Source organism: Typopeltis vanoorti, chromosome 25 (genome assembly GCF_054136105.1).
Source record: "Typopeltis vanoorti isolate ZY-2024b chromosome 25, IOZ_Tvanoo_1.0, whole genome shotgun sequence".
In the NCBI taxonomy this organism is placed as follows: Eukaryota; Metazoa; Arthropoda; class Arachnida; order Uropygi; family Thelyphonidae; genus Typopeltis; species Typopeltis vanoorti.
The window spans coordinates 70,958,482-70,970,555 of record NC_143573.1 but is presented as its reverse complement, the minus strand read 5'-3'; the positions used below and the strand labels follow the sequence as shown (position 1 = coordinate 70,970,555).

At 38.6% G+C, this 12,074-nt stretch overlaps 1 protein-coding gene across 5 annotated transcripts in view; it reads left to right on the top strand.

Annotated features, from left to right (window-relative positions):
* The first annotated feature begins 3,065 nt into the window (after positions 1-3,065).
* osi (electron transfer flavoprotein regulatory factor orsai) overlaps positions 3,066-12,074 on the top strand; it is a 48,808-nt gene continuing 39,799 nt past the window's right edge. For 2 of the 5 annotated variants that reach the window (XM_090414473.1, XM_090414474.1), the window contains exon 1: positions 3,066-3,280. The gene's annotated coding sequence lies outside the window, so the exon portion shown is untranslated. Of the gene's footprint in view, positions 3,281-3,651; positions 4,156-4,324; positions 4,358-12,074 lie in introns of those variants that run through there. The other 3 variants (XM_090414476.1, XM_090414475.1, XM_090414477.1) reach the window with 2 other exon arrangements.

Genomic DNA, 12,074 nt, shown 5'->3' with positions numbered 1-12,074 from the left:
AAGCGGTACGCAGTGAAGAGAGACGGCTCAAATGTGCCGCCATCTCGTGGTCTCTAACCCTAACACAATATATTTAATGTCTGAAATAATGTGGGTTCTACGGTCGATTTTCTTGAGTTTACAGGACGAAAAACCCGAGTTTCCGGGAGGAAAAATCTGCTTGCCCGTGCCAGAGATCGACTAACTCGGGAACCGGTCGAAAAAAGGCTTAGAAAAATTTCCTCTAGTCGCCGACTGGACTCAAAACCAAGACTTCCTTCGTGCGGCCTAGCGCGGTGGTGTGCAAACGCCACATCCACTGAGCTACACAGGCTCTTGTTTCTAGCTAATTTTCCTAAATATTTTGCAGATTTTTTTTTTTTTTTTTTTTTGTCGTCGGTAGTCGATATCTTTCTTGTCCGCGCGGTTAGCCTAGTGGCTTTGCCTTCGCAACCATGTGCCTCCTGGGGAAGGAGTGCCACAGGTTCGATTCCCGTCGAAGACGTGAGGAACTCGAGGATCTTCCTCAGGCATAGCCAAGTTGGCCGGTCTTGGGCGCGGGCAATAGGGTTTTTTTCGCTAATTTATCTGGCGTTTTTCATCCTGGAAGCAGGGCCCCATGAACATACGCCTCTACAGCCAAAAATATATCCCCCCCCAGCGGCAACTAGGCGGCAGGTCGGTTGGAAGTGGTACTAACAAGAAGTCGCAGAAGAAGTCGATGTCTTTCTTGATGCTCTGCAGTTGTTGTGATCTAGTTGGTAATTCTTTAGATTAACTTATTCGACATTACGTAGTTCTTCTATTTGCACTTTAATTCCTCATGTTTTTGGAGGGTAAAGTTCACATAACTTTGTTTTGTAGAATAAATCTTCGTTGGTTCATCAACGACGGCTCAGTGATTGTTTATAAGAGAATTTCTTTTATTATTATTTTTATTCGGAATAAAAGGCAGTAGAAGATTTATTTCTTTTATTTTTATGCATGCTTCTGATTTCTGACTATACCTTATTGTATATATAGACTTGTGTCATCGTCTTTACTATTACAATTCCTTTTTTTTTTTTTTTTTTGAGGAATGAGAACATTCAGCACAGATGATATTAGAACATATTAAAGAACTATGGAATAGAACGTGCAGTAAAAAAAAAAAAAATCAGCTACCGCCTATTTGTTCCCGTATAGGGTGTAGGCGGGGCCGTTTACCCTATCTAACTTTTGGAGACTGAGTGGGCAGTTCAATCTCCACTGGTAGCCAATCAGAGAGATAGCTGGCCCAAGGCTATCCCTGATTCATCGGTACGCAGTGAAGGCGTCAAGCTAGTGCCGCCATGTCGTGGTCCCTGACCCTAACACAATATTTTTAATGTCTGAAAATAGTGTGGGTCCGGCGGTCGATTTTCCTGAGTATGGGGCGAAAAATCAGAGTTTCCGGGAGAAAAAAACCGCTAACAAAAAGACTTAGAAAAATTTCCTCTAGTCGGCGACTAGATTTGAACCACCAAATCCTTTCTTCGTGCGGTGAAGTGCTGTAGAGTGCAAACTACGCCACTTCTACTGAGCTACACTGGCTCGCGAACGTGCAGTAAAGAGTTAGAAAAGACGAATATAATAGAAAAGTTCTGTTAGGGATTTTAAAGAGATTTCTTAAAAGAATTTTACCAGATGAATACAAAAGAGATTGTGCTTTACCAGAACCATACGAAGATTTTTGACCCCCCTCAGAAAATTCGTAGCTACATGTGTTTTTCAGTGTGACAATTTCGATAATTGTAAAAATTGGTAAAATATTCCCACTGGCGTATTTCTAACATCAGCCCTTGGCAACTGCCCCAGTACCATGGAAGTTAAAGAATAGTGTAGGCAGTATTCCTAAGCTGTTCTTATTTCGGAATAGGACAGAACAAGTAATTCCTTGATGCTGAGTGAGTAGTGTGGTCAGGAAATGTGTATGAGGACTCGATATTTTTGCATGATGAGTGAACGGAAGAGCGGAAGGAGAAGCCATTACCATAAGAAAAAAAGGGAGCACACTAGGGAGACATCGTGTGCTGTTTACTATATTAACGGAACTGAACTGCAGGAAGTTGATGAGACAAGAGACTTGGGAGTTATTATGGACAGAGAACTTAAGTTTAAAGGGCATATTGCAAAGATTGCCAAAACATCACATCAAATTACATGGTTGTTGATGAACACACTAACAAGCAGGGATAGGGAAGTTATTGTTTCACTCTATAAGGCATTAATAAGGCCCCATTTGGACTATTGTGCACAGATCTGGTCGCCAGGATTTCTTGGTGATGCGGAAGTGGTGGAGAGGATTCAGAGGCAGGTTACAAAGATTGTTGCAGGTCTGTGGGATGTTCCCTATAAGGATAGATTGGTGATCTGTGGGCTCCAAAAACTAGCTGATAGACGCAGGAGAGGAGATATGATAGAGGTATTTAAATTGTTAAAGGGATTTTACAGGGTTGATACTGATGATATTCTTAAGACCAGTGCAGGATGTGAGAGAATGAGGGGCCATCCCTGGAGATTGTGTAAGAGTGTGGTTAACAAGGGTGTTAGGACTAGATTTTTTACTTGGAGGGTTGTGAATGGGTGGAATGCTTTGCCAGAGGTGGTTGTGAATGCTTCAACTGTGAATGAATTTAAGGAGAGGTATGACAGGTATTGTGTAAATAATGATTAGTGTGTCAATGTCGGGTCTCCCGCGATGAGTCTTTTAACTCCATGGAGACACCATTAAAATAATAATAATAATAATAATAATAATAATAATAATAATAATAATAATAATAATAATTATCAGTAAACAAATTTAAGGTATGGTAGTTGTGGCCTTTCTGTGATGAATTCTAAGACTTCATGGAGAGAGCGGAAAGTTAATAATAATAATTATTATTATTATTATTGGTCAGTATTATCACACATCAATGCATCTTTCATGTAACTTGTTCTTTTTTATTATTATTATAAATCCCCCCAACTTCCTCTGAAGATCTGGTACAAAAATTTTTGCATAAAATAAATAAAATAAAACAAAAACGCGAAGGCCTGCTAAGCATTGCTGTAAACAATCTGACGCTAGGTAACTTTCGCATGCATGTGCTTCATAAAGTTGGAAATATTATGACTAATACGTTTTAAACTCTGGGGTACACATATTTGGCTTTTGTCGTCTTTCATGAGGCAATATTAATTTCTATATATAAAATCATTAATTCTGTAAAATAATATATTTCTCCAATAGAATTTCTGATGTTAAAAAGCTGGTTGATTTTTCGCAGGTTGCAAGGTAACTTAATTTGTGATTATCGTATTGATATATTAATATACTAGTTTCTTGGGAATTTCTCATACTTCATAGAATAGAAATAAAAAATAAAGATTAAAATAACTTTGAATAGATATTTTTGAACAAACGTTATTTATCAGGAATGAGCCAGTACGAGATGTTTACTCAATTTGCGAATGTAGTAGCAGCTACATTCGCAAATTGAGTAAACAAGGGAAATTATGGCATAATTTGGTTTTGATCGTCTGTTCATTGACGAGAAAAAAAAAGAAACGCTTGGGATTTTATAAGTTTTGTTGGACTGAAGAACAGCTATCTCTTCCAACATACCTTTTAAATTCTCTGTTTTTGAGGTCGTCGTTATATTATTCTAGTCTCCTCGCCATTCATTTAGATCTGGATATGTTTGTATATGTACATATACACACTTTCCATAGTTTGAAAGGGTGAAAGTCCTGTTACTTAAGATGAGGAAGAGTAATATTTAACAGACTAGAATCACTTTTTTTTCTCCCCTATCCTTTCAGTCTGAATTGCACAGCATAAGTTTTATTAGATTTAGTTGACAATTTAACGATTAATTCGTTGCACTCAGAAAATAACCAACTTTTTAAACAAAATAGCGTACGCGATAAAGGTCACGTAAGCTTTTCGGCTAACTTCCATGATCGGCCGATGGTGAAACAGCAGTGCCCCTATCGTGCTAATTTTCCGAAGGCAGCCGGAAAGTTTACTTTATGGTTATTACATATGTCTTCTCAGTAATATTGTTTGTCTACATTATTCATTGCAGTGAATTAAATCTGATGTTCATTTTCTAACACTTCGGAACGTGTTTGTTATCAGTCAAACGGAGATAAAAGCAAAATTTTGGGGTAAGCCAAGATTTATTTAATTTTCTTTTTGACCTTCTAGTGACGGGTATAGTAGGCTTTAACCATGTGATATTTCACGAAAAATAGGCACTGACGGAAATGTTCAGAGTATGCCCATCACATCATTCTCATTCGTGTAAAAAAAAAAAAAAAAAAAAAAGCAGGCTCAGTCAATTCCTACAATCATTAACTGCTGAGAACTGTATGTAAATGAAATTATTTTTATGGGAGATATTTTACTTTAATTAAAGCAGATTGTTTAAGTTTATCTATAAGACAGGAAGTTTACACAATACATGAAAAACTTGTCTAAATTTGAATTTTGTCTTATTTACACAAATGTTTACATTTTTAAATTGTTTAATTGGGGCAGCCACTTAATTCATTATGTCTTGCCACCATGCCATCCACAGAATTGCATTAGAGGTTCCATTAGTAGTACTGGTTGCAGCCAACATTCGTGTGTTTATCAGTAGAGAGAGAGAGAGAGTTGTCTAGTTGTACTGGTTAACATGCAATGGGAGAGATTATGAGAACTGTATAGCTGTAATAGCACTTCACAAGGTTAGAATGCAGCCACCTGTTATTTTTGCCACAGTAAAAACACTCAGGATCAGTAGAATGTTTGTGTATCAGACTATTAACTTTTATAATGATAGAGAAGATATATCTGACTGCCAAAGGACATGTCGACCATGCTGCTGCATTAGGATGCAACAGATTGTGAGGGCTATGAAGACATGCCTCCGTCGTAATCCTTTGAGAATGCAGAAAGTGATGTCGTGAAAGATGAATGTTTTGCAGAAAATGATGTCACATGTACTAACTGATGACCTGGGGATGAGAGCCTATTGTTGTTCTACTGGACCCTTCCTAACACCACAATTTATGTGGCATAGGGTGATAAGATCAAAGCACTTCTCTGGTAGTATGTGAACAACAGACACAGAGATACTTCATAGATGAGAAGATTTTCACCATTGAAGAGTACTTTATCTGCCAAAACGATTGGGTATATGAGCCGGTGCATGGCAAGAGACATTTTGTTTTAAACTTCTTTTAGATTTTTCAGTTAGTGAAAAATTAATTATTGGATAGATCTGCACCTGTCTGCAACAGTATAGTGAGAAAAATATAAAAATAATAATTAAAAAAGTCATAGAAATTAAAAACAAGTCTCTCTTACCTCTTAAAGACCTTTTTGCATATTCCTAGGAGAAGACATACCACACTTTGGGAAACACTGGTTTTGAGAATTAGTTTCCAGACTTTAGTTAATAGCATTCCTTTTTTGTAATGAAGCAAATAAAAGGTAATGTGGGGGAGTGGGATCAAGAGCAAAGCAATCTGGTAATCTGTTGGGAAATTTTTGGGTAAGGCTATTCCACAGAATTCAGGTAGATGTAATGTAAGACAAATGTAGTAGGTTCAGTAAGTTTGCTGTTCATCTGTGAAAGACGTGGGCAGCTGTTCTTGTGTTGCTGTAGGTTTAGTAGAAATGAGAATAATGGATGCTAGTTCTGCTGATGACCTTCTTCATTATTTAGATAACACTAAGAGGTTGATAATTTGATGGTAGACTTAGACTTGTCATTTTGTTTTTTTCTCTCGAATTTACTGTGTATATTCTTCCTTCTATACTGTAGATTGGATGCCACCCGAGTATAATATAGCATATAAATGATAAAGACACAAGAGTGCACCCTCTCCACTGTTATTCATGATCTATATGAATCACATTATGAAAGAAAGTGGCATTAAACAAAAAGTATGCCTAAATAGCATATATAATAGCATATATATATATAGTGAATGCAGAAGATGTCAGAGTCTTGCAGGATGACTTAGATAGATTGGAGTTCTGGGCTAAGGAGAATGGATGTCAATTTAATGTGACAAAATGTAAGGTTATGCATTTTGGGGTGAAAAGATTAGCAGCAGTATACCACATGGGTGGAACTGTACTCCAAGAGATTGATGAGGCCAGGGACTTGGGAGTGTTGGTGGATAGGGAGATGAAGTTTAGGGGGCACATTGCAAAAGTAGCTAAATCAGCTCATCAACTCACTTGGTTGTTGAAAAATACCTTGACGAGCAGAGACAAGCAAGTTATTATACCTCTGTACCGAGCCTTGATAAGACCTCATCTCGACTACTGTGCCCAGATTTGGTCACCTCGGTTCCTTCTTGATGGGGAGGAGGTGGAGAGGATCCAGAGGCGAGTGACTAAGATGATAACAGGTCTATGGAATGAACCATATGAGAACAGGTTGAAGATTTGTGGGTTGCAGAAACTAGTTGATAGGCGGAGGAGGGGAGATATGATTGAGACATTCAAATTGCTAAAGGGATTCTATAGGATGAATTCAGAGGATATTTTTGAGATCAGGACTGGTGGTGGGAGAACTAGGGGACACCTATGGAAGCTGGGCAAGAGTGTGGTTAGCAGGGGTGTTAGAGCTGGGTTCTTTACTTTTAGAGTGGTAAATGAGTGGAATAAGCTGCCAGAGTCTGTTGTGGGTGCTATGACGGTGAACAAGTTCAAGATAAGGTATGATAGATACTGTGAGAATGTAATCGCATAGTTGTGTGGACATGATGTTTAGGGCCTCCCTCGATGAGTCTAAGGACTCCTGGAGTCGCCCGAAATAATAATAATAATAATATTTTACTTGTGATATGTTTTCAATTGAGAATGCAGTTGAAGTTTTCCATGTTCTGCCTATTTTCCAAGTTTTTGGTGTTTTTATTTTATTGTAAATTTTCATGCTAACTTTGATACAATGTTATTCAATTTAGTTAAATAGTTCTGGAGATGTGTGTGGAGAGCTAAGTGTGATGTTAGGTCTCAACTTTATGTAGATATGTTTTACTCTGGAACAAATCCTGTGCACATCTCCAGAACTATTTAACTAAATTAATAACATTGTATCAAAGTTAGCATGAAAATTTACAATAAAATAAAAACACCAAAAACTTGGAAAATAGGCAGAACATGGAAAATTCAACTGCATTCTCAATTGAAAACATATCACAAGTAAAATATATATGCTATTTAGGCATACTTTTTAGTGAAGATAGCAAACTAAATATGGAAATTGATAATAGAATAAGTAAAACTGATACAATGGAGAGCTAGTTGTTAATTTATGTAGAATAAGAGAAAATTAGCTAAAGCACTAAACTAGCAATATAAAAGACAGTGTTCAAAACAGTTTTAACTTTGAAATCTGAAAATTGAATTAGAAATAAGACATTTGATTAAGGACTACTAGACACACTAGAGAAAAAATTGATCACTGGAGTGATCAGATGGCATCAATGACAGAATTACATTAAAAATGAAGTTATTAGGAAGTTATTACACACACAATGTTGACAAAAGTATTTGGATGCCTAGTTGTAGTAAAAAAAAAGTCCATTTTAATTGCATTTCTAGTACTGAGTGGGATCACTTTTGGCCTGAATGACAGCAACTACCATCTGGGCATGCTTTCGATCAATTTTTGATATGTCGCAACAGGAATATTCTTTGCACTTTGGCGTGATGAGATTTCTAGCAGCATATTATATTAGCAGGTTATGCTACAAGAAACTGATGAGGATAGGGTTCTTGAGTGAATAGGAATTTGAAATTCAAGAGTCACATAACAAAAGTTGCAAATGCAACTCAGAGGATAATTGAAGTGTTGAAGCGAATCTTGGCATGTAAGGATAAGGAAGTCATTTTGCCTCTTCATAAGGCTTTGATAAGAGTGTGCAGATTTGGTCTCCCAGGTTCCAAGGTAATAAAGAAGCTGTGGAAAGGTGGCAAAGAAGAGTTACAATCAGAAGAGTTGGAATCTGTCCTTATAATCTAAATTCATCCCATGATTATGGGATATAGATTATGAGGATAGATTGCGAGTATGTGGATTACAGACTATGGTTAATAGGAGACAGAGTGGTGATATGATATAGGTTTACAAACTTCTGATGGGTTTATAGGATATTGTATGATAAAAATTTCCATTGTATGGAAGGTGGGGAGAGAATCATATGGGGGGTATCCATTATTATTATTGTTCCGGGCAACTCCAAGGAGTTGACAGACTCATCGAAGAAGGCCCTAACATCATGTCAAGAACAACTATTCGACATTGACACAATATCTGTCATACCTTGCCTTGAACTCATTCACGGTCGTAGCACCCACAACAGACTCTGGAAGCTTATTCCACTCATTCACCACTCTCCAAGTAAAAAACCTAGCTCTAACACCCTTGTCAACCATGCTCTTGCCCAGCTTCCATGCATGGCCCCCTAGTCCTCCCACCACCAGTCATATTTTCAAAAATATCTTCTGGATCAATCTTATAGAAACCCTTCAGTAATTTGAATGTCTCAATCATATCACCCCTCCTTCGCCTATCGTCCAATCTCTGCAACCCACAAATCTTCAACCTATTCTCATAAGGTTCATTCCACAGACCTGCTATCATCTTGGTCACTCGTCTCTGGATTCTCTCCACTTCCTCCCCATCACGAAGAAACCCTGGTGCCCATAACTGGGCACAGTAGTCCAGATGGGGTCTTATCAAGGCTCGATACAGAGGAACAACAACTTGTTTGTTTCTGCATGTTAAAGTATTTTTCAGAAGCCAAGTGATTTGATGAGCTGATTTAGTCACTTTTGCAATGTGCCCCCTAAATTTCAATTCCCTATCCACCAACACTCCCAAATCCCTGGCCTCAACAATCTCCTGGAGTACGGTTCCACCAGGGCGATATACTGCTGCTATTCTTTTCGCCCCAAAGTGCATAACGTTACACTTTGCCACATTAAATTGACATCCATTTTTCCTAGCCCAGTCCTCCAAACTATCCAAATCATCCTGTAAAATTTTGACATCCTGTGCACTCACAATTGCTCTACCCAACTTTGCATCATCAGCAAACAAGTGAACACTTCCTCTCAAATCCTTTCCTATATCATTGATGAACAAATTGAAAAGCAGTGGTCCAAGAACAAAGCCCTGCGGCACACCACTAGTCACAAGCCGTCTTTTAGACTCCACTCCTGAATAAACCACTCTTTGGTATCTCTCCTTCAACCACCCTCCTATCCATCTCACCAACCTTATATCTATCCCCATCTGCTCCAGTTTACTGATTAGGGTTCCATGTGGTATCCTGTCAAAGGCCTTGGCAAGGTCCAGTAGTATCACTGTAAACCCATTACCCCTATCCAGTTCAGCCGTCACTCTATTATAAAACGTGAGCAAGTGACTGAGGCATGATCTACCCTTCACAAAACCATGTTGTCCCCCTTACAATATCCCATTTTCATCTATCCAATCCTGTATTCTTTTCTTGACTAATTTCTCTAAGACCTTGACAATGATTCCTGATATGCTAATTGGTCGGTAATTTACAACAGCAGTCTTGGAACCACCTTTATGCAGTGAACTATTTCCCCCTCTTTCCACCCCCTCGGGACTAACCCAGACCCGAGACTCAAATTAAACAAAATGGTCAAGGGTACTGACAATTCTTTAGCTGCTTCTTGTACAACACGAGCTGGTATACCATCCAATCCCACGGATGTATTGACATTGAGGTTATGCAATAGACTACTCACCTCCACTTCATTCACCACAGTTCCCGTATAATCTACTGGTTTATTCGTTTCTGCAATGTCACCACCTGGTTGATATATACTTGCAAAGTGCTCACTCAGTAATTCAACTATATCAACCGATTCGGTTACTTCCCGACCATCGGCATTCTTAAAATCATTCTGCCATATACATTTTTTCTTTTACTTGCAACATATCGAAAAAACTGTTTAGGATTCTCTTTAGCCTGCATGGCCAATGTTCTTTCGGAATCCTTTTTTGCTTTTCTTACCACACTCGTTACCCTTCTGGCCTGTGCTTTATACCATTCATGTGCCTGCCGGTCACCTTTCTCCTTAAATTCCCTCCATAGTTGTTTCCTTTTTTGCAGCTCAAGCTTAATGGTGTTATTCATCCATTTAACCCCTACTTGATTTATTATTCGGACTCTAGGTATACAGTCAGCCATTGCTTCCTGTAAACACTTCTTAACTGCCTCCCATGCACTATCAACTTCTAGTCCTGGCAGTTGTACATGCCATGGCACTGAACCAATCAAACTGCTAAGCTTGTCATACTTTCCAACCCGATAATTCCACATGTACCCTGTCTTAATTGAAAATTCCACACCTTTAGCCACCTCTCAAGTCAAGACCCTATGATCACTCTCACCAATTGGTGGCAATGTGGTTATATTTGTTACAGCCAAATCCTCAGATGTAATCACTAGGTCAGGCACTCTCTGACCCCTAGTATTTTCCATTACATGCTGTCGCAGATCCCTTAATAACCGCATAAAATCCAATCAGTGCGACCATAGTTGAAATCTCCCATAATAATTACCCTCCTTCCACTCATTTCTTCTATTTGCTTGTGCATACTGTCACCATCTTTTCCATCACCTGGTCTATAGCAGCACCCAACTGTATATTTAGTTCTGCTAGCCACAATCTCACACCAAATGAGCTCAAATGTGCTCTTTTCTCTATCCTGCAATTCAACTTCTATTCTCCTTGGCTGTAGCTCATCAGCTATCATCAACAATACTCCCCCCACCCATTTTATTCTCCCTGTCATTCCTGAACACACTATATCTATCACATTCAGTCCCACTAGCTATATCATTTACAGTCAGCCATGATTCACTAATACCAATAACCTGTGGTCTGGAAGTGCCAACCATGGCCAAAAACTCTTCCTTCTTGTTCCTAATACTCCTAGCATCAGTGTACATGAATTTAAGACCCCCATTAGCCACAACCCTACCTTGATGCCTTATATTAACTATCCCACTCTGATTTATTGTCCTTATTCGCTCGGGCATATTATATTCATTCATACATTCAACTGCCTCCCTAAGGACTCTATATCTACCCTCCCCCCTTAATAAATCTAGTTTCCCTGAATTTGCACATCCACCACATTCAGCAACACTTTCTCAAGTCTTCTTACACCGTAATCATTCAAATGCAAGCCATCCATCTTATATAGATCCTTTCGCCCATTGAACTCACTCCACACGTCCACAAATTCCACACCACTCGTCATACATATCCCACGCATGAAGTCATTCGAAATTATGGCCCTCCTTTTAAACATTTCACTGTCATACCTTGGCAAAAGAGTGATCATTCTAACTCTCCCACTCTTTTCTTTTGCTATCTCAAACAATTCATTCAGGTCTTCTATCATTTCCATTTTATATCCTTTCAAATCATTCTTACCTGCCACAACAATCATTTCTTTCACCCTTTCCTTTTGCTCTCTAATAGACTCAGTTACATCCTTTATGGTCGCACCAGGTTGATACGATTTTGTCAAATCCTCTACTAACACACCTCGTACTAACGAGTCTCCATACAGCACTCTATCCTTCATTTTGTTCATGTTCACACTCATACGCCTATTTTTCCTGTCATACTTTTTATTATTGGCTGGTTCAATCAGTCGACTTTTGCTCATATGCTCCAGCTGCTGTTTTGCCCTTTGTATCGCACCATTCAACAACGCGATCTCACTCATTGCATCTATCTCATCTTTTTTATTCTCTGTAAAACCATTAATACTATTATTCACACTTTCTACATTCGCACTCTCACAATTCTCTGGTACAACCTCGCAGTTTCTTGTCATATCCCTATTTTCTTCATTCTGAACTTTGACAAAAATATCACACTCACGATCCGAAATACACTTCAGTTCCTCATTCTCCCTACATTTTCTACACACATTCACTCCTTTATTATCATGTAACCACACTCTGACCGCACTCCGCAAAGTGTACATTTCGCAGATAGTACACTGAATCATCTCCTTTACATT